Here is a 25,020-nt window from a genome sequence, read left to right on the forward strand (position 1 = left end):
TTGTCAGAAAGAGCGAAATATAATTGCGAAGGGTCAGGCCGAACTCTTCCCGTCATCGTCCATGGTTTTTTCACAATTCTAGTGACGGGAATTAAGTCATCTTAGCGGTTGATGTTGAAAAAATATGGCGTTTTTTAGTGTTTTTTCATAGTAGAAAGCTGAGTACTCACAACTTTGGTAGTACGGCACTCCATAAAGGGGGAGTTCGGCCGCGTCCGCATCGAAACCTCAAATTATACTTTTGCAATTACAGAAATTCTATGTAGCCCGAATGTTATTTTCAACACGCGATGTCGACGGCGCTAGTTTATTAAGAGAGAAAAATGTATTTTGAAACGGATGTGCAATAGCGTTTCTTCCCTTCAATTTGCCCAACAGGTAGAGGTTGCCTCACGTATTTAACTGACGATAATAACCGATTAATGAATGTGATTAAGCGCCGTCTGGAATTCCAATAAGCCTATCGTATTACTGAAAAATTTGACGTTTATCTGGTTCCTGCATCTACAAGGCCTGATGGGGGTTAGTCGGTTACGTGTGCAAAAGTCAATAGGCTCAATTAGTTGCCTGATTCTGTAGTTCAAATGTCAGTAGGATAGTTTAAAAGAACTTAATTAAAAATGTTTTGTTTGTTAAAATTTTTTCTGCGCAGATGACACCACATTTATTGCAACAAAAATCATTTTATTTAATTACACATGTTGTAGAGCATGTTTTTATATTACTCAAAAATGACAAAATAGCCTTTGTTTTTATTCCTATCTGTGGCATCATTAACTAATTCTTTTCGACTTTATGTTACAAAGATAAGAAGAAAGACAAGCAGAGTGTGATCAAACTTAAAAACTGGTTATCTTTAACAGAAAAGAGAAAAGGCTGCCTAGGCCTTTTAAACCAAGAGTTAGAAGTGGAGGATCCTGAAGAATATGAATATAGAAAAAATTAAATTACAACAAAATTGTTTTATGTTAAGCAAGTAGTAACTTGCTGAAGTGTTACCAATGTTTAAAAACATAAGGAATTACATACAGAAAACCCAATTTGTCGCAATTTTCTTAAAAGCCTGAAACTTACTACTCATTTGTTCTATAAATATAATTAACATCTTCTCTACTCCGCAACTACAAGTAACAGAAGTAAGGTTATTAACAAAAGAACTAATCGAGAATGACCGTTAACAAAATCCACCTAAAGACCAAACAAAAAAAACATAGTTAAAAGCAAATTTAGTAAAGAAATAGACATTTTGAATGTAATGTGAGATACAACCATATTTTTAAGGTGTAAGCTGAAGGAATTATGTTAAGTATTTTCATATCAACTAGATTAAAAAAGTTATTCAATCAAAACCCTATTAAGTAAATTAACGGTATTTTGTATAAAACTACCATTGAAAATCCCTTTTATCTGGTATTGGTAATGAACATGTTTACTTAGTGGTTTATCTTTCGGTCATTAATTTTCGACGTCCATTTATAAAATAAAGAAAAATCCACATAGGTATTTCCTTGATTAACGTTAAGCTGGACACTAGAAAACTAACGATCTGAAATTTCTCTAAATCGAATTCCCCGTCAACGACATCGGGCAAAAAGCAAAAATCTCTCACGTTTCGAATTAGCGAAACATGCGGCGGTCTCGTGTTTCCCAAGGAAATAGATAGATAGGCACACGTGCATTCATCTGCATCTAATTTTTCTTCATATTAAGCTGAAACGCTGAAGATTTTGTATCTCAACTAAAAGCACTTAGCGTCCGCGTGTACGCCATTGATATGTCAATTACGTAGGGAACCTGTTTAAATAACCTTTGCAAAGGCGTATTACGTCAGTGATGTCACGAACTATGAACCACATTACCGGGTATATACACATAAACACCGTATACTGTGTGTTGCAGTTATAAACCTGTTAGATTATAAATGTTTCGCTCATTCTTGGTATCCGACTTGTGCTGTTCTAACACGGCTAATAAGGTCAGACACCTGCAATTGCTTTCTCGATTTATGGAAATTAACTTGTTGCGGGCATATTGACCTTTCAACTAGACGAGATTAATTTACGAAATTAATCGATTAATTCAGATTATCACTTTCCCGAATGGAATCTCGATCGTGCTTTAACTACACTACAAAAGAAGTATGTTTTGCACAAATAAATTCGCACCACTTAAATAACCATTTAGCTATTAAGACAAAAATGAAAAACATCTGTAACCAAAATAATAGTGTTTAATTCAATTATGAACAGTTGTTTGTCATACAATGAAATAAGAGTTTGTTAAGACTGTTAAGAAATGCCAGAGTGCTATAAGTAAAATACTTTCAGTAAACTCTTGGCTTTGTAATCCTAACTGTGTCTTCGCGAGGCCTTTCTATGATTTCAATTAAAGTTTTCTGCCATCTACCAATTTGCATGCTTAAGTACGGTAGAGGAAGTATTATTATAAAATGGGTTGACTTATGTATTTGCTTTAATTAGGTAAACACTCCAGAACGTTCATAAGATAGGCGTAGTAAAAACACACTGAGCAGTGAAGTGTTCTTGGAACTTATTAGTAAGATAAAGACAAGTACTTTAAATAACTTCTTTGCGTCATCTTCACTTTGGTTTGACATTAAACTCGCGGATTACGGGGTGGGGAATAAATTAACAAAAAAGTAACCAATTTCGGGACCCAAAGCAATCCGGGCAAATTAGGTCTATAATTACGCATAATAGTGGAGTTATTTGCAAGTGAATCTTCGACCCGACCGAAATTAACTATACTTTTACACTGCCTCTTCGGACACTTAAAATAAGCCGGCTTCATCTTATGCCTTTATGTCTTCAACACAACACATTTTTACTACTTAATTTGTACTTTGCGTCCAGTTCATTTTTTTTATAGTTGCCTGGGTTAATGGAACAGAAAATAGGTATCGGTGCTTTTATGGTTTACGAAATGGCCGAATATCAACTTAGAGGAAATTGAGATACAATGTTGTAAATGTTTCACAACGAAGAAATTTAATGTTCATTATTACATTTTACTGCAAATACTTCCTACAACAGAAAGGTCAAACAAACTGATAAGGTCAGCAAATGGTGTGCTTTTCTGATAGAACGTTGATTGAAGAAAAAATCTTGGTTTTCTATCTCAACTTCTAATCATCAAATAAATAACCAGTGACTAGTGACTGTTGCGTCACATCCCTTAACTCATTGATCCTTTAGGACCATTTTGAATGTGCCGGAGACTTCTAAATGCCAATGAGAACCTTCTTGTGGGTGCCAGAAGCCTCTACAAGGGTTTTAAAACCTTTCCCTAACTGTTTTAAATTGCCTGAGGACTCTATAACCATTTTGAAAGTGTCAGAGCTTACTGAAAACTGCTGGTGTCCTCAACAAGGACTTAAACCTTCCCATAACTGTTTTAAATTGCCAGAGGCCTCTAGGACCATTTTGAAAGTTTGTAGACCGATAAATGTTTTGAAAACCTTTTAAATAGATACCTTTCCTAGTGTTTTAAACTTTCCTATACTTTTTTTAAATTTCCAGATGTCACTTAGACCATTTTAAATATGCCAGAGACCTCCAAATAGTACTGAGAACCTTCCAAACAGTGGCAGAACCCTCTACAAGTGTCTTAAACCTTTCCATAACTGTTTTTAATTGCCAGAGTTCCCTAGCGTAATTTTGAATGTGACAAAAACTTAAATTCTATTGAAACCCTTCTGAAAAGTGCCAGAGAGTATCAAACCAGGGAGAAATCGCCTTGTGAAATATCGGACAATTATTAAAAACGCCCTGTATAGTTTATTGTATCCCCTGAATTAAGTTTTAATCTAAAACTATAATAATTTTGATAATCAATCCATATTCCATTTAATCACCGACATACGTTTTTTGCTAGTCATTCTGACGCAACAGTCTATAGTCGCTGAACAGACTATAGATTTAGTCCTGTGTTCCAACCTAAAAGGAGCTTGAAGAAATGTGGTAGTATATCTAATCCTTCATTGTACGTTACAAAATGCAATCTAAGCTCAATAGATTGTTATTATTCTATATTTCTCCATTTTGGCAATTTCAACTGAAATTTAAATGTCTGACAAAAAATACTTTGTAGCAGAGATATCAAATTTCAACAAAATGTTTTCGATCGCTTCTTCAAAGACTCAATATAATTAAAAAACGTTTTCTTCAAATTGCGGTTTTAAAAATTCAAAATTGTGTAATTTTTAACACAAAATTGCATGTTGTTTTATGATAGCAATTTCTTGGATAGTTTGAATCTTTAATAACCTTTTATGACCACTAAACCAGTTGATCTCCTAGTGTTTTTGAGAAGACTTAAATAGCAGCATTAATGCGTTGTATTCGGGGTCCATCCGAGTCCAGGTCGATGTCGCACTCGTGAATCAGCCCAACTTATCTTTTTATAACGGACTATTCTTCTTCACTGTCTCTTGTCTCAGCCCAAAATCCGATTTATGGCGTACAGTCACTCTTACATGTAAATTCGGCATTCTCTCAAGAACCAAATTAAATGCAGAAATCTAAATACACGGGAACGAACAAAATGCGTTTTTACTTTTTTTTTCCTTTCGTTTCGTCGCTCGACGACGTCTTTTTGGCCGCTCTTTGTTTATTTTAAACAAAATGTCCGAAATCGGCCGCCCGACCGATTTATAGTCTTGAATCTTAAATTTATGCACTGGTGGATTTTTAATAATAGGGTCGTTCACCGATACCCGTCCTACGGAAGAAATTGTATTGGTCGTTTAAGACTTCTGGTAATTAAGAGAGGCAAAAAGAAAACATTGTTTATAAGGCGGGATTCGAGATTGACACGTGATTGGCGAATTAATGGACGGTTGTTTTCCCTCTATTTGATTATAAAAATCTCCGCGTACCCAGCTTTAAACATAATAATCCGGACGAAACGCTTAATAAAGAAACAGCGCTAAAACATCTGCCAATACATGTTAAGATAGTCGCTTGACATAAGAGGTCATTAGCGTAAGGGCTTCGAAAATGAAATTTGCCTTAATTCGGCAGCGAAAATGGCGGCCAACATCGTGTTATTACTGCTTATTTATCTTTATTGAAATCATGGTCGCTTCCCATCGAATACTAAACAAAATTTGATCAAAATTAATGGCTCCATATTGGCAATAACTTAACATTTTTCAAATTGTTTAATATCTAAAACAGAACAATAATTTTTTTTTAATGCATTTTAAGTAGAATTGGGAATTTTCCTATCTAAAGTGCCTAGGTTCATTACTGGAATGGACCTTAATACGTCAATAATGGCTCCTATCTGCTTTGTAATAATTATTTAATGTTTCTTCGCCGGTTACCAAACACATTTTTGACATTATTACACCCAAAACTTTAAAAGGTCTGCTCATTACCCGATAAAGGACAAGCCATTTGGACAGTAAAGATTGAGATATTTAATAAAACTAATGTGCTAGTTTGGAAGTAGCGTTATGGTCGTTTATACCACTTTAGAGCAACATTTAAAAAATGTGGTTGTTGGTGAGATTTGATAATGTATGATCCTGTAAAAATGTGTCCAGAATAGATTTTATTCTTATTCAGGGTGTTTCAGAATATGTATTACAAACTTACGGGATATGTAGAAAATGTAAAAATGCGAGGAAAATATTCTGTAATCATATGCCTGCAACAGTAATTTGCTCCTCCCACACTCTGTATAGTAGTTTTAACAAATAAAGTGACAGATTTTGTAAACTCAATAGAACAAAACTGACTTTACTAATAACTAGAAGTATTCATGTCTCAGAATGTAAACTAAGAATTGCCATACATAAGATTTGATTTAGTTCATGATTCGGAACTCTTCTGGAACCGATTTAGGTCATCTGCATGGATTAATTATTGTTTAGTGATTTGGAAGATTGCATACATTGTGCAATTGATCTTATTTTGAAGCTCAAATTGACAGCTGTTATTCTGAGGAGTTTTGTAGGTTTTATAATTTATTTGGAAAGAAACTGAAAAACAAAAATCTCTGAAATGCAGTTAGATTTTCATATTTTGCAAATCCTTTGAAATTTAAAATAATCCTTCCCACTAAATTGGTTTGAAAATATGTGACATTATTGCTGATGGCTGTACTGTGTATAAAACGTAAAAGTATGCAGGATCTGCCACAATATTATTCAGTTTGTGTAAATATGCTTTTACTAGTTTTGTTAACTTTAAAGTGCAATGCAATTACAATTCATGTCACTTTTTATGTAACTCATCCTAGCAGAAAGTAGACATTTCTGCTACTTTCTGCTTAAATTGGATAACAACAGTTACAAATTTGGATTGTAATCAAGTTTCTGTATATAAATTGCACAATTCAACCAGCTGGTTTAGTAAATTTGGTTAGGATTATTAGGTCTTGTCCTGTTATTGCGTATACGATTAAACAACATTGATTCTTTACTAACCAGAAGGTGAAAAGTGCATCTTGAGCTGTGCATTCTGCGAACAATAACCATTCATTAATTAGAGCCTGCCCCGCAATCCTCAAGCGCCAAAATTTACATTATTTATCTCATTTCGTAGGGCATTTAAGCCGTCTTAAGCTAATTAAAAAAACGTTGAAATGCGCGAGTTAACAGATGATGTTCTTAAACTGTTTTGCGCCTCTTCGAGAGTTCTTTAATGGCTTTAAATCGAAATGCGTCTCGTAACGGTTTAGGAGTACCACGGGGAACCATTTTGGGGGCCTGCTACCTTTTCATTTATTAAAACGATATGTTCCGCAGTTCGGTATCCCCCTGTATATGCAGATAATGCCCATTTATTTCGGTGTGGTCCCTCATCAACCCGAGTTGAAATGTTGTCATGTTTGTGTTCCGCATAATACGCCCAATTAAGTAATGAAGTTTAGTGTGTTATTAAATGGCGCTTACCCATTAGCAAATATGTCGTTTACAGTCAATGAATGATTTTTAAAATTAAGGTTTTTTTTCTAATCTAACATAGTTTGAGTACTATTTGAGTGTAAGAAAGCCGGTCCTGTACAAACCTACCTTAAAACACATTACAGGTCATTTAGTCTGATGGCATCTCCGACAGTTCGAACGTTCAGTTCTTATTTCTCGATTTTTTTCAACACTTATTTGTACACGTCACCCTGATCAACGGCACCTATGCATTCACCAGCCCGCGTTATTTATGGCCCCCAAGATTTTAATACTGCTTAAGCAACTGACACATAAAGAAACCGAGAGAACTCGCGTAAACTGATTTTGGACTATGCGAGGAATTGTTGTAATTAAAACTGGTCGAACCGTGCAAAAGAAGAACCGAACCTTTATCTGTCAGATCGCATTAAGCCGGAGACTTGTATAGACCAAGAGGGGTAAAAGTTGATTATGGCTGTATGCGCATTCCGTTCTGTAAAACTTACTTTACTGCACAGAAAATGTTTGTGATTCACGTTGTTTGAAAACGTTTAGTGTGAGTCAATCTTCCTCCTTTCAACATGGCGGCGGTTTTTTATGGGGCGGTTCGAGACAAGGCCAGTCGAGGTGTTAAATATCGAAAGTGCTCAAATAAAACAACGACCCTTTTGAACATAAACATGTCCCCTCCTAAGAGGCTTAAGGCGAATAATAATTGCCGGGTATAAATCGAAAACACTCTCTTTAGATCACTTAAGTTCGTATCTTTTCAGGAAGACTGATTGATCTTTATGGTTGTGGACAGGGACGAATAGCCCAATTTTTCATTATTTTTACAGTTAATTTTGTTTCAAAATGTTGTATAAATGATTATGCGTACAGGATAACATTTTATTTAAGGTCATAATAGCAATTAGTTGGACAACTCAGTTTTATATAAAAGTGTGTGTCATAGTTCAATCAGTTATGAAAAGACCAGTGCAGGATCATCAAGCATTTTTACTCTAGTTATTAAAAGTAGAAAAGGAATACTCTTTGTGAACCTAAACTAATCTAGAATCTAATATGGTCCTTCGAGGCTACTAACACAGGAATGAAGCTCTATTTTTAATTCTCGATATTTACAAATATCGTAGAGTATGATTGCCAAAGAGGCAATAAGATAGCCTAGACAAAGACCGAATTAAAAAGTCGAATTATTTTTAAAAAAAGAGTTAATTTTCCTCTTAAACCAGTTACACATTTGAAGGGGGAATAATGATAAAAGTCGATTTTCTCCGAAAAAAAAAGGGACAATCTCAGAAATAACCGCGATACAACAGAAGTCGAATATCTCGAAGTCGATTAGAATTACAGAAATTTTGCAAGAAAAAATGCTAAGAATGACTTTCTGCACCCAGTAGATTAGGTTTACACATACTTAGAACCGTGTAAACGCGATCACAAAGGGCAGAGCGCTAGTTTCAAATTTAACTGCTTTTTTATCACCCTGTATATGTTCAATCGTGCTGTGATTAGTACGAGGTAAAAAAACAGCTTAACACGATCATTTTGAGTTTTTTTCAGTCACTGAAACCCCAAAAATTTTGATTCAATTAGCAAAAAAATGTTGAATATCTCGGAAATGGTTAAAATTACAGGAATGTTGCAAGAAACCATAAATGCTCAGAATGTAGACAATTCGAGGATTTAAAAAAACTGTTTTTCGCCCAATAAATTTGGAAGCTGTAGTGCTTATCAACTCTCTTGATATAGTAATACTGCCAATTTACTAAAAAAGCAGATTTTGTCGTTCAAAAAGATTCTCATTATAAAATTTTTATTTTCTCCTATTTTTTATTTAAGGGAAGTTTTCAGAATAAAGTTTTACAACTCAATTTGTTTTTTTTCTTAAAAAGCACTTTTTTGGATACTAGTCGTAATCCCTCCTACCATATTTGCTATGAAACACAAATAGAAAATGCATGTAATAGACCATAATAACGTTTTTGAAAAACTCCATTCTATTCTAAACATTGAATAGTACGAATTTTCTTGTCAAATTTTATTATGTTTATGTAGGATTAAACCTTCTTAATTGATTATCTTTTCTACGTTTTTATGTATAACCTAAAAATTCAATAATTAATCTGCGTAACTTAATTACTCTTATATTACACCCACACCACAAAATCAGAACAACACCCAGAACAGTCAATTTCAAGTTCTGACCACCTGCCCCCAAAACTCCATTTAACTGACCAGTAACAGTATAACATTTTGGTTCAGTGATGGTAATCTGATGGTTAAATCGCCCGAGTCCGGCCCTGTCCGAGTAACTAATATTCCAGGATCGTATATCGCGAAAGTGTGGATAGGTATTAACGGCAATGCCTCTGGTAATAAGATATGGCGAGAAGTATAAGATTCGTCCCCACAAAGATGTTACCACGGTGCCGAGCAAATGTGAAAACACGTTTACTTATTCTCGGTACACTTACTCTTGTTTCTTTATTGAGACGAGTCGGATCTGTGCAATGAAAATGCTATTTTTCTTGTCTCACATCTAATCACTCTCGCGAGCAGTGATTTGCTACGTGTTTACCGGAGATGCACTTTTCTCGCAACCTTTACAATTATATTTAATCACAACTCTATATGGTAATGTTCCCGACTATTGTCTAGATAGGGGAGATATTAAAGATCAACACGATAATGCAATGTTTTGTCATCTAATCATCAAAGTGATCTTATTCAAAACGTGAATGGTGCTACGAAAGCCAGGTAAAATTCTGAAACACCTACCTTCGTTTTTTCCTTAAGGGCTATTCTCTAAAACTAGGACGGTGTAATAGAGTCACCAGTTACATACCTAAAAAAAAAAGAAAAGTTTTAGTATTTTTTGTTGCGTACAAATTTAAATTTACATTTAATTATTATAGTTTTGATTTTGTTTTACAGGACTTGCTTGATGCTTTTTTTTAAAGCGTGTTGTCGTAAAATATTTCGTTAATTAACATGGTAATTTTGGTTCAATTTATAAAACCTGAAGTAGTTTCTTTAAAGGTGTTTTTAAGTGACGTAACAAATGTTATGTAATTTCTAAAAGAATGACCCAAAAGAGTTCGTGTATGAGCCTACCTGCCGACACAAGATTGGTTTTTAGTATTTTCGTCACGTTAAAAATGCTTGGACGTTATCACGACTATAATTTTAATTTCAGATTTGGGATTTCGGCAGTAAAAACGTGGCCACTTGTGTGACTTAAGACTGAAATTCTTCCGCTTTCCAGGTTTAGTCAACCTCTGACTTTTTGAAGCATTACATTGAAAACAGGACTTGAGCAAAACGACCTGACATACAATGGATTGAAAAAGACGTTTCTTATACATAGTAGTCGAACGAGCAAAGCAGGACGGTCGTTCTGCATAAATTGCGTTATTAGCCGAAAGAAGGTTCGTTGACTCGCTGAATTTAGGGGATGGGCCTTATCAGATCTTCACGTACTGTTGAAAAATATGGCTCTGTCAACAGCCCGTCCAAGCCCGAGCTGAAACAATGCGGCAATTTAAACGATATAGGTACTTAGTTAAAATACCACATCGACGGCCTTTTTACATAGCCTTTGCATTTTTAGCGAGGCAAAAACCTTTTGCTTAATTTTTGTACGCACATTCTTTTTAAAGGTTTAAGAATTGGTTTAGGTTTACAGTGGCGCGACATTCAAATATATTTTACCCATAAGTTCGTTTTGTCCATTTTTCAGTGATAACAGCAACTGTTTTGAAGATGAAAAGGACTAGTTCACTAGGTTACTACACAACAGTTAGTCAAATGCAAAGATAATGTTAATTATTTTTTACTAAATAGTTGGAATGGTTTATATTCTAAAGTACACAAACCACCCCATTAATTTGGGACAAATTAGAGACTTTGCTTTGCTCAGCCTCCAAACTTTGTCATCATCGTTCAGTAAAGATTTTTCAGTGTTCTTCATACTACAGGGTGTCCAATTTTTGACATTTTCCACGGTTTTTGTGTGCTACTTTTCCGTGAAATTAAACATAGCGTAAGCATGATTTTCATAACCTTTTTCGTTTTTATTGAAAAGTGTGTGTTACGTTACTTTTGAGGTGTTAATTTCTATTAACAAACCAAGAATGTCAAATTTACAAAAATATTGGTTGTGTTGTTTTTTTTAACTTTTCTTTTCTTACTTACTACTTAGTAAACTGCGAAAAAGCGTTTTTAAAAACAGTGATAAATAACTTTATAAACTATCTGATGAAAATATAAAAATATGATTTTAATCTGTCATTATAATAATTGAAAATATCGATTTTGTTTTATGAATGTTTATCTACAGGTGGGAACTGGCGACTGTGGTGTTTGTAAATTAAGCAATAAAACCAAACATTTTTATGTTTATTACTTTTATGTTTATGTTTATGTTGTAAATTCTCACCTTAATTGTAAAAATAATTATAATAAAAAATACAGAGTTCTGCGTTTGAGCTCCCTCGAATACTTACGGGTCAATTTGTTAGGCGATTGATAACACCTTGTATACTATTCCATTTTTTCATTTTTTGATAGTTCTATTCTTAATAAGATTTGATGAATGAATAATACATCTAACGTGCAAAAAAATGTTTGTATATTTCTAAAATTTGAAAAATGGCCTTATCAAACAGTTTCTGAAATAGTAAGATAGAAACGTGCAAGGCATTTTGCTCTAAGTTCAATACATACGATTTTCTATATGTCGATAATTTCGATTTTTGGTGGCCATTTCCACGAAAACGATGCACGTTAAATGCTTGATTATGATTCCAAATCTGTCTTATAATCAATAGAACTATCCAACAATGCCAGAAACTACAGGATATTCCTTGTATTTTTGAAAATAACAGAAATACCCTACAAAAGTGTTAAAAATGGTACACCCTGTACTGTTACACCTAATATTCGGTTTTTATGATAAATTATTGAAATTTACGCTGCAAGTCAAACTATTTTTTTTTTTAAACGAGAATCAATTACTTGTGGTGACTTATGTGTAAATAAAAATGAATTAAAATTTTGAATTGCAATATCTTGAAAACGTGAACAGCTGGAGAGGTGATTTTATCATATGTTTCATGAAATGAGATGTAAAGAGAATTACGAGCATTAAAAACTTAAAAAACGCAAATATGGTAGTTTTTGAGTTTCTTCACTCAACAAAGGACATATTTTATACTTTGTGAATGTGAATGAAAACTTGACAAAATGTGTCTTAATCCTAATAAATAATAATACCATATAATGCAGAACAGAAATAGAGTAAACCTTGGATATTCCAAAGTCTGACTTTTTGATTCACTACTTTTAAATCTATCGTTTCACTAATTCGCTTAATTGAAAATAAAATATTTGTACTTGCAGCTAAAATCAAGATAACCCTTTTTTCAACTTGAAGCATAATTAAACCACCACGATAGTAGGATAGAGCCAACACTAAACACGAAAACGTTAGCATCCTTCAAGCGAAAGTATCGGTCCATAAAATATAAAAAAACATCCGATAGTGGGACAGCTACTAGCTACAATTACACGGGTAGTACTTAGATACCCAGTCGAATAAGTAAAAAGCATTTTTGCAGCCAACGAAATGAAAATTTACGCGCTACAAGAACCGTTAGCGTAGTAGTACCACCTACGCCATTGAATTCTTATGGCGTTGCTACAGGGTCGCACATAAAATCCTCGTTTATTTAAGGCCTCGCTGAACAAAAGACGCCATTAAGAGTTCTAACTTACAAACCGTAATCGGGTATGTAATGCCCGATGCTTATTTAAGTGCGCTATGAACGCGTTTAAGGCAACCTTTAGTACTATTCTCTTAAATGGACTCCGTGCCGATGGATCTAATGGACTTGGAATTTTACGACTTTTTTCCATTGCGTATACCAAATTTTGTATGAATCAGGAATATAAATATATAAAAAAGAGTTTTTATAGCGATTGAAAAAACTGTAAATTATTCAACGGTCTGAAAGAATTATAAAAACTTCCATAAAAAGGTTTTATTAGACGTCAAGCCGCTTTATTAGTGGGAACATCCTAAAAATGGGCGGTTACGTAAAAAAATCGCGGTTATGTTAAGTTTTTATTGCTTTAAACTTTGATGGGGCAGATTTATCAAATCAAGACCAGCCGGCTTAATTATTGATTGAGATGTTATGATGAAACACTGAAGTAACCAAAAATCGCCGCGCACCAAGTCGACTACGCAAGAAGGCCAAATGATTGATTTTTACGAATTGCCACTTTCTTTTTCTCAGTAATTATCGACTAACTCATTTAACTCGAAGTGATATACGTTCTCTCAAGCGTAACAAATTAATTAATCGAATAAGTAACGCAATTCTAACTGAATAAATAATACAACGTGGAAGCCTATAATTCCTTTATTTTCCACTTTACCCACCACTAAAAATTCCCAGATCGGAAAAAAGCTATTGTTTCAAACTTAATACCATTTTGCCTTACTTGCAAGTCATTTCACCTGCCCCTTTGATATGCAACTCCATTATTTGCGGTGCCGAATTGTTTTTGATGCAGGTAGAAAAAGTTGAGAAGCACAAAACCCAAAAGATATCCTATTTTTGGAGGGCTGGTATAATTTGTTAAAGGGATAGCAAAAAATAGTGTGGTGAATCAGAAAAATGCTTTTAATCGCTTGAATTCCAGTAAAACTTATTTTCATTAAGAAAAGATTGTACACTGTTTGATGATCAGCTTCATTTTACCTTTTTTTTTCGAGTTATTCTACAATTGAACATTCAGACGTTTATTCCAAGAGACTCATTTGAAGAACATTCACAACTTATCACTAAACAACAGAAAATCCTTGTTTAGTGCTTTAATTCCAGTTTTCTGTACTTAATACAATCAATAGTAGACTCAAGGCCACATATAAGTTCTCATAATATATTAGTAGTAATAACTTACATTTCAACAGTAAAGACAGTTTTAAAGTATATTAGTATCCATATTAAGTGGTAACAAGTGTACTACGCAAGAGCAAGATTTATGGAGGTAGCGTTTTTGCAGAAATACGTGTAAATTATCAACCACCAATAAATAATTTTGAATGAGCAATTCAATTAGTCTTTGCTGTTAAGTTGTAGTAATTGACAGTTCAAACCAATTATCATAGTAAGATATTTGAGTACGTAACTCTATCTTCTATTGTCAAGACACTATGACTACAATTTCTTTGTGTTCTTCTGTTTCTGACTTAAACGCTCTTAAAAAGTTCTTTTCTTCTCTCATCATCACATTTTTAGAATGATAATCATCCTACTATTGCTTCCTTGTCTGGTAGGTACTCATCTTTATAACTTTCATCTTGAGGAAAAGGTTTTTTTTTTCATGTCATTAGATTAAGGTTTTGGTTAAATACTCTTTCATCTTGAAATGTTTGGTTTATCTAGAATATTTAAAGACTAAAGTACCCATATAAATACTTTGGTAAGTTACTCGACATGATCTATTGCACATACCTACTCCATACTGACCGGATTGTAACTAAGATAACTAGGAACAAAATGATAAGGCAAAACCTTTCTAGAGTTAATTAAGAAATTTAACTGCCGATTATAGCGTACTAAAAGGTTTTTCTGCTGTTATCTTCCTTCATTAAATTTGGCTCATTATAAAATATTGAAAACGTTAATTATTTCCTATCAAGACGTGGAGAAAATAGGCTTTATAGTTAGTTACTCAATACAATTTCCTAGATTTGTAATAAACTTTTTCCGAGCGACCTCAGGAGGAGTGGCAAAAAAACGTACAGTGCTCTGGATTTCATGGTCGATAATATCGTAATTGGCTGCATTATTTTGATTTATGATCCGACAACTTCTTTATTGCTGATTATGGAAGACATTAATGAGAAGTGTTGCTTCGCCTTATTGTTTTTCGTCTATTTTGTCGTCTTTTTGCTCTGCAATGCAAAGATGGTAAGAAGTTAATCGCACTTTCCGTGCGCTTGATGTGGGTTATTGATTCAGTTTCAATCATTATCTATTAAGTTTTTCATTTTATTATAAAATTGAAGTTAAGACGGTCCTGGAGAGACAATAATAATTTTAGCATAACTCGACTGCCTAACATAAGCATTTTTCTTGGGCTAATGCACGCCGCTCGTTCCCCAATCTCCCCTCATTACATAACCTATAATTATTTTCTCATTTCTGTGTGGTTTGAACCATTAAAGCTCCGTGTCCGAATAAGCGTGTGTTTCTTACGAGCCAGTGATGTTATAAAAGCGGGGTCTACTCAACGACTTTAGGTGCAATTTTGCATCTTCCTCTTATTATTCTTCCAAGTGGCTGACTTCTTCACCCGAACCCAGAGCAAGACCGGCATCAAGATCCCCACACACACTCCGCAGGGTCAAACACGGCAATATATTTCTCTATCTATAATATAATCGGGCTCTATGGTCGACTAGCGTCATTTTTTTCGAAACGTTTCACACTTCAGCAACATTCGAGATCGCGGACGCGCTTCTACTCCCACGAACTCACCTTATGAACTTTAACTTTAGGGTTGGTTTACACAACACCGTCGTCTATTAATATCATTTGTATCGGCTAATTTTGTTCGAGTACGAGTAGGTAGTTCCAGTGACGTATTGTTCGTGTTAAGGCACTCGAGGTGTGTCACTTGAACAGGTGTTTTTCAATACCATTTAAGTGCCCCAGCATGTCATCAGTTACGTCAGGGTTTTTGTGACACCGCCCTTTAACACTTTCCATTTACATTTTGTAGGTTAATGCGACAAAGTAATAAGATAATAGTAGGAAATTAATGAACCTAAACGGAGTTATACAGGTTATACAACATTCCATAGTAGATTGTTATGCAGTATCAAAATTGTTTCCATTTTGGACTCTAATTCTTGGAAGAAGAAAACGAGATTTTGAAGAAAAGTGAATGAAATGTTTTTGTATCATTCTGTTTATAATTCCTTTCCTTTCCTTTCAAGAATATGGTCCCAGAACCCTATTTCTTGAAAGCAGGGAGCGAGTTTTGATAGAATGTGACAGAAGAATCTGAGAATGGCAACTTTCTGGCACTATTTTCTTGGTAACTCCCCTCATTTCAAGAATACGTAGGCAAGAGTTGTCAATATAACCTAAACTAACCTAACCTAGTTTTTATTTTACTGTTCTTTATTATAGTGCTTTCAGATTGATGTTTTATATTTTGTAATTGCTTTTGTGGATTTGTGGCTGTTTTACCTGCCTTTTACCCAGAACTATTCGATTTTATTGAAAATGCAGACAAATATATGACAGATTTTCATGCTTTTTAGACGTCACTTAAGTCTACACCATTAACACATGTAGTTTAAAAAGCGTCAGTGGAATTTTAGAAACCATAAGATGGATTTAAAAAATATCACTTGTATTTCAGAAAAGGTACTTTCAATTTTAGAATAATAACTTTGATTTTCGAAATTGCAATTTCTATTTCAGATTAGTCATTTGTATTATAGAAAAGAGCAGTTGGATTTTAGACATGGTCATTTGTAATTTGGTTGAGCAAAAAAAGTAAATAAAAAAAAGTAAATAAGTAAAAAAAGTAAATAGTTTAACGAATATTTTTAATAACATTGTGGTTTAAGCAGTTCAATGAAAAATCGATTTATCTCGAAAACCGTTTATTTTATCGAAATAAAGGAAGAGTACAATTTTTCGATAAAAATGTCTAGAGTATCCATTAATGGCGTTTGCAGCTGAAAATAATGACAGCTGTCAAAGTTTAAGCAAATTGTGTCTTAGGTCCAGTTAGTTCCTGCCTTTCGAAGACGAGATACTTGGTTTTCATGTCAAATAGAAGGTCTCTTTCGATAAAACATTAAACCCAATAATGATTACAATATACAAAGTGTTTCAAAAGTTACGGCCAAAAACGTTAATTGGAAGGCAGTTCTTTGGGGCTCAATATTTCCGTTAAGAGTGACTTAAAAAAAAAATTATATGAACAAATCGTATTATTTTGACCTCCCCTGCATGCCCCCGAGAGATTGTCATATAGTTATGGGCCACCCTGTATATTTTATATAAATTAATACTCCCGATGGGCGGGTTTTTTTGCTTAAAGTGATATTATAAAAAAACAATAAACTAATCACCACATAGAAACACAAAAAAATCTGAAATTGAAATAACGCATTCTAAAATACAAGTAACCTTTTCTGAAATACAATTGACGAATCTGAAATACAACTTACGTTTTCTAAAACCAAATTTACGATAATGAAAAACAAGTTATAGATTCTGAAATCCAACTTATATTTTTAAAATCCAAGTGATATTTTCTAAACTACATGTGTAAATGGTGTAGTATCAAAATTAATGGGTTTGATTCTCTTTGTCAAACTGAATTGAGGTTAAAATAAATGTGGAATGCCAACCAAACTCCTCTTTTAACTCTCCTTGGTTAAAAACTAGGAGTGTTGGAAAATATCATGAAATATAATTTGGATGAAATATTTTTATTTGGATGAAATAGTGTGAAATTCTTCATGAAATTCTTCTTTTAAGGTTTTGCATTGTCTTTAAACATTCATCTTCAAAAAATCATTTTAAAATATAACATTTTAATATTAACCTAACAAGTATAAAAATGTGTACGATATTCCAAAGGTGTTACCCTCAGACTTAACATAATTTGATATGAACATATTTTTGATGTTCAAAACGAGAAAAACTATGGTACGCCCATGATTTGGGTTCGGTAAACCCGGCCCGTGCATTGACAATGATCGAAATATCTTACGTGCCATGGACCACTTACATTTACGGTTTTCGCCAAAAAAACTTGTTGAATATATTTCTGGATTTTTTGGAAGGTTTTTTACGATTTTGCATTCGCTGACAGATCGGTTTTATTTAATTGAGATTTTATCTCACGTCCCTCTGTCGCATTCACTTGCAGCCATTAGTAGGTGCAAGCATTATTTATTTGTTTTATATCATTACCTAGTTTATACATATTACTTTTATAAATTTACGACCCCAATAAACATGTCACTCAGTACGATTTACGCTCGATATCAACAATAAATACATTCCACGAATCCGCAATAATAAACCTTATTAATACTAGGAAGGAATTACGATGAAAAATGGCGTCGTGCGGCTATATCAAAACGATTTTTCCATTGTCGAAGAAACTTTGTTTAAATAAAAAAGTAATTAGCAGCATGAGCTTATTGAAGTTATATATGTCTTTATTACAGCTGTTAACCTAAACCAATTAAATCAATTGATTATATGTCTCTATTTTACAATAAACCACTCCCACGCCGAGTTTATGTTTCCAGGGCCACCAGCATTAGGTAGGCTACATAATTGGTTTGGTTGTATAGTTTATATCGATCGTTAAAAAAATATAATGGCATAGTACGCACTGTTGAGAAAGAACCGTTTTATGAATGAGAATATCATTCAATTACTTCCATGCGTTATGACTCTTTCAACCATGGAACTATCAAAGTTTTAGTTATCCGCGTAGATGCCAAAGCATCAACATTAGCATTTCAATTTCAAGGAGTACTGTTAAATGTTGTGTATGTATTTCTGTAGTATAACTGCAAATCGGAGAGATATGATCAGTTACGTTTGTTTGCTTGATATTCACTTTAGCTGCATCAAGGTTTAATCCAAACGTTCTAAACTTAAATGAGTCGCTGACCTGAAATATTTAAACGCTTATCGAATTATTAATGATAGTCATTAAACTATTTTTGCTACTACTTGGCATATCCGTGTGCAGTTCGTTCCAAATAGACGGAAAACTGCTCAGCTTCTTACCTATTAATTAGGGCATAAACTAAAATGCAACTATCATGCGATGTCAGGTTAGGAAAAACGCTCCACTCTAGCTATACGTTTCAATTTTATTGCTAAAACTGCCACGTTATTTAGGTTATTATTAATATCACTAATTTGTTTTAAACCTATAAATCGAAGGTTTTATATATTACAAAGTTTCACGACTCATTAGTCCGGCCTTCCGCCTATCCGAACTAAAAATTCAAGTAATAAATCTCAGCTCATTGCAGTTCAGTTACTTTAACGCAAAAATGCGACACAACTGAGAAAATACATATCAGATGCATGCAATTAAAATACCTAATAGTCTAGATAATGTAATAGCAGACGTTCTACTTTACAGGCATCTAGAGTACGCCTGTTCTAGTACGTACTTATAACACATTCCTCTAAAGCTGGCCATCTTGAGAGACATTAACCTGATTACTTCTTTTTCAATCGGTATCATTTCGAAAGTTACTCAATCGATTTTACTTACGTAGATGGATTGTTTAATGTTTTTACGATTCTCTCCGTATGAATAATCGAGCATTAGTTTAATTGATTGAGACTTCAGAGTGAAAGGATTCGTGTTCGAGTTGTCATAATATGTTGTAGTTTCACAGTAAAATCTGCATTTAAATGTGGTGTAACTGAGTGTCGTGAGATATTGATGATAAAGATTGTGTTGAGTCCTGGTCATCAATTTGTTTGTTGTGGCAAGGAGAGAAATACAAATACAAGACATAACATCAGAAGCAATAGAAATACAAAGAGGTGTTCACCAAAGGGTGTATATTTTCACCAATTATCTGCATTAAAATTAACAGTGTGTCAGTAAATAATCTGAAATACGCAGTTATTTAGAACACAGGAATATCTATAGACGCTAATTAATAAAATAGCCACAGTTAGTGAAGAATATGTTCAGTGATAGTGATATATGCTAATAACCAAAACAACCTAAGACATAGGCACAACCAATAATGAAAATATCGATAGATCACAGGAAGTACGAAACAGAATAGATCAGAAGCACATTTGTAAGAATGAAAATATATGATGTGCTATCTGTACTATACTATGGGATGGAAACATGCACTCTGATGGAAATTAACATGAGGAGAGTGGAAGCGTTTGGAATGTAGATATATCGGAGAATACTGGGAATTTCCTGGGTGGAGAGAGTAACCAGGAAGTGATGACAATACAGAGAAGAAAATTGGAATATGGAGGACATGTTATGAGGGGAGAGTAATATCGAATATTACAAACCATTATGCAGGGGGAAATCCAAAGAAAGAGATCCATAAAAGGGAGACGATACTCATGGCTGAAAAACCCTGGGAGTGGTTTGGAAAATCAAATACCTATTTGAGAAAGTCTTCAAAATGGCTGGACAACACATCCACGTTTCTGTAATTTTCATCAGAGGTTTTTGGTGTGGTCCAGGAAATAAACAAGGTTAAAAACCTAACGGAATTTAGTTAGCAAGAAGAAGGTAAACGTGATATTCAATAAGGTACCAAAGATAATTTTGATTTGCTCGGTGAAACAAATATTTTTTTCTTTCCACTTTTCTGCTAAGGTTTTTAGTAGTAAAGTTATTTTAAACATCCATACCGTTTAATTCTTATGAGTTAAACCCTTCTAAGAACAATACAAAACAAAGATAATTAAAAAAAAATGCAAAAAAGCTTGACTGGGATATTACATGAGAACATATCAATAATTGAAACACAAAAGAATTGAAAATTGTAATGCCTTTTCATCCTTTTAATACTTAATTTCTACACATTAACACGTTGAAAGGGTGCATTCAATTGAACTTAAAAAAGATGATAGGGCAATTTTCCAATTCGATTTATCATCATGTACGTAACTTCAGAATTGTCATTTGTTCACAACAGTTGCAAGTTCAGAACAATTTTGTTTTTCAATATGAATTATTTTTCTCTGGGCAACCTGCTTACTGCGTTTTATCATTCGCAGCAAGGTTGAACCGAGTCGATCGACGTTAAACCTAAGTTGTGGCTAACCTATTTAAGCAAAAAGTGCATCAGACAAAAGCGCTCATTTATGCAAATCCCCAGTGGAAAATGAATATTCGCCATTCAGCGAACTTGAACAAAAATCCCTTAAGTAACTGGACGTTAACGACATTAAATCCACTGATGTGACAGCTTTACTGTCCGATCAAAGTGTCGGTGAGCTGGTTTAATTATAATATTAGCAAATACAAAAACCTTTGGAACGTCGAATCGGTACATCCTAACTGGTCTAGAGGCTTTAAGTGTACAAACCCAACATGACTTGCAAAGTTGAAAAATGTTAAATTTTAAATCACTTATTTGAAATATGTTTTAATAACATCACAATATGTGACGGGCTTCATTTTCTGAAAGTACAACATGCGACAGTTTTGATCTTTATTAATTAAAAAAAGATTCAATAAAGTCAATGATGGCGTCTACCTGAAGCTATTGGAAGAGTTCGTTCTTACCCGAGATATCATGTCCGCGACTTCTTGGCTAGGCTATACATATCGCCATATCCTTTTAGGTATCTCCAGGGTCTGCTAACGTCTGTACATACATTGACAAGACATAATTTGTAGCGTTTTCAGCCAGCTGAGTTACATACAGGTTTGTATATGTGTAAGTTGCTATTTTAATTTTTATTGCTTGCTCGTCGAGAAAGATAAGATTCAGGATGAGGACGCGACTAATTTTGAATCCTTCGGAAAGCACGCGAGCTTTTACTTACAGCAACGTTGCAGATTTATTAAGGAAAACGAATATACGTCATATTGGTTAAACAGTAAATATTTACAGTAGTGGCAGTAGTACACCTGCCTTACATAAAATCCGAGTCAAAGGCTCGTGAATGACACTAATTCTGGCATAAATAACTTCCTACTCGTTTCCTTGCACGAATATCACTACGCTAGGCATATTGCATGAGTTTGAAGGACCAATAAGGTCCCTCGATAAATAACAAACACTCGGATTTTGTTTACATAAGTGTCATGGGAGGTGCGGCTCAAAAAGTAGGACCGTAACTGAATACATTATTATTCGATTGAGTCAGAAAGTGCATGTAAGAACCACTTCTACGCACATTGATTAACTGTTACAAAACAGAACAATAAAACACCGAAATGCTCGAATTGAGTTTGATATTTTATTTTAAACTTCATGTAATATTCATTATCTAATATTAATGTTGTCTACCTATACAACTGAACAACTATCATGGACTAGGCTGACGATACCAACTTAATTGTAGCAAATAAATGCAGATCACAGTTGGTTACTGTCAAAATATTTAACAACCAAAGTTGCAACAATTTTAAACTCAGAAAAGACAAGTTTCATATTGTTCAAAACAAAATCTACAAATTTCAACAAGTTATTAATATTAGATAGGGATCACTTTTTCACTGTACCAAGTTTCTGGGTGTTCATATCGATGAAAATCCTGACTGTGGTTATCAAGTGGATAAAATTCTAAGGGCTATTCAAATAACAGGAAAGTATATGAACAAACAATCCTTGATAACATTATATTGCACAAATTTTCAATTTATATCCTGCGATCGGGATGGTAAGGTTCCATTACATTTTAAATATGTAAATTTTTAGAATGCTGCATGTTTGTGATATGAAATAAGTTGAAAACAAAATTCTTAAATCTTACTAGTTTGTAAATAAACAATATAAAATTAAAGAAGATTATTATTACAACACTGTTTTAATATATTAACTATGTAAAAAACATGGCATAAGTAAAGGTTAAAAAAGTTTCGAATATTCTACTTACAATTCATCATCAGTAAAGAAGCAAATAAAATAGAACCCTTTATGCTCGTATCAGTATTCATTAAATATTCCACGCTCGAATTCCACGAGGTTTTCTCTATCGTAAAATATATCTAGGCTACGTAGTCATTAACATTGATAGGAAATGTAAATGCCTTTTTACTGGCTCATGGTGGAATTCTCCTTATAAGAACATAATTATGATAAAGTATATAGATGTACGGGAAAATCGAAGATTGGGCGATAATTCCATTTTCTGTTCGAGATGGATTAAGAACGAAAATTGCTGGTCTAGAACAATGATGGTGCAAACAAGTAGTAAGAGATTTACTACCTGATTTGTCCCTTATCAGAAAAGGCAGTAGCTGTTTTCTGCATTGGACAACAGGCGGTTAGCACGTTCAAGTGAACACTAGCGCTAGTAAAACAAATTACAAAAAAACGAACCTTAAAATTAAATAATAATTGAAAATGACTTGGCCAAATTCGGTTCTCGGAAATGGTCCGAAAAAAAACTCTTTTCAGCTGACAAGGCATATACGGTCAACTAATTTGTTGTGGTATGGCCGAGGTAGGAAGACGGCACTCTGCCTTTTTGTTTCGGTCTACATTGTATTGTTTCAAAACCGAATCCTTTTAACGGTCCTGGTTTTAATAGGTTTTTAGTCGTTTTCAACTTTTCAACGAAAATTACCTTCAACATCAATATTACAATATGTAAATCCCTAATTCAATTCACTGTAATACGCTAATACGTCTGTCTACTTAGCCGTAACTATAATTTTCCTGTTTATCTATACAATTTTACGGCGCGGACCTGCTTATAACGACTTTAGAATTAAATCAGATATTTCAGAGAAAACGTTCAAACTGTTGATGCTTGTATACTGATTGGAAATTATAACATGGCTTCTTGTGTGGAGTGGAGCTAAATACGTGCATATCTCCCAATCAACTCCGGTAATCGCAGGCCGGCTAATTTGTTTTTCCATCATGGGAATATTTTTCCTCTATCCTTTCCGACAATCTAATGCCATATTTCAGTAATTATCGTTTGGATTTTACATCGAATTGAACAAGCCAGAGTTGCTATGCCCCGACTAGCGGAATGTCGAAAGAAAGGCAGCGGCCTAGGCGGGCAACTTTACGACCTGTCTAGAGAAATGTAGATAATTGGTTATCTAACTTTCAATGATAAAATATATTTTAGTTGCCCTAGATCTATCGCTGTTTTAAAACAACCTTCATAATGGGAATTTAATTCTTGTTTGTTTTTAATATTCTATTGAAGAGGAGATAGAGAAATCTGTTTGTGTGCTCTGTTCACTGTTGAGTAATAAACAAAAAATCTAAATATTGATTCTAGTGTATACAAACTAGTTATAAACTTTAATTGATACATAAATTCACAATCTACCTAATACACGCAAAAAGGTTAATGCCTCTTTCACAATAGACATAAAGTTTCAGTTAATTTTTTTCAACGTTATGTATAAGTTATGAATAAGTTGCAACTATCAGAAGAAACAGCATTTAATTTTAAACAAATAGGTTTACGTTCATTGGGAAAGAGGCATAAGGCTTGCTATGGCTAGACTGCATTACAAAATGTACAAATTGACAACACCATAGGCATTTAGGATTAGAGTGATAATAAAAGATATTTCTAAATAAAATTCTACGAAGGATTCACCTTAACAAAAATTCTGCACCAAAAACTATTGAAAATAATCAACTTTGTAGATTTATAAATGAGCTAAGTGGCACTAAGTAAGTTGAACCATATAGAAGAGATATTTAAGGTCCCAACCTCCTGTACATTTCAGAGAAAAACTTTTATGATTTGAAAAGAAGATGACAATTTACAGGGGTATACAGGGTCCAGCAAAAATGTACTTTTTTCAATATAAACTCTGTAATACCACAGACATTACCCAATCAAAAATGTATAACATTTTTTTTCTAGTAGTTCATTTCAGTACTTTTTAATAAAATCAGAAAAACTTGGTATTCTGTGGCTTTTAAATCTCCAATGAAATACAAGGTGTTTGATTGAAAACCATTGAAAAAAAAATAAGTAAAAAAGTACGGTTTTTCTCCACCCTATATAAATAAGAAAATTATCATTTATAGGAAATGCAGAGGAGCGAAAACATTTAGTGTCTAAATAGTATTCAAACACCCTCTATATTGTTATTATTTTAAATCCAGAGGTCCTTTGCGATGGAAACAGTGAACAATATTTGACAACGACAGTGTATGGAGCTCTAATTGTTAAAACTTGAAATCCAGATCTAATGGTAGATTTTGCGCCTTTGTCTCAACTAATATTTGTTAATAATCCTAGAATAATCCTCAGGGACTTTAATTTTGTAATTTTAAAGCTAGTTTGCATAAAAGCTAATTAATAATGCGCATTTTAGATGCT

At 33.6% G+C, this 25,020-nt stretch overlaps 1 protein-coding gene across 1 annotated transcript in view; it reads right to left on the reverse strand.

The window, feature by feature from the left end:
• Positions 1 to 25,020, reverse strand: part of ds (dachsous cadherin-related 1) — a 159,966-nt gene that overhangs the window by 101,611 nt on the left and 33,335 nt on the right. The gene's annotated exons all lie outside the window — the stretch shown is intronic.

The sequence above is a fragment of the Ips typographus genome, linkage group LG6 (genome assembly GCF_016097725.1).
Source record: "Ips typographus isolate SLU linkage group LG6, UJ_Ityp_2.0, whole genome shotgun sequence".
NCBI lineage: Eukaryota > Metazoa > Arthropoda > Insecta > Coleoptera > Curculionidae > Ips > Ips typographus.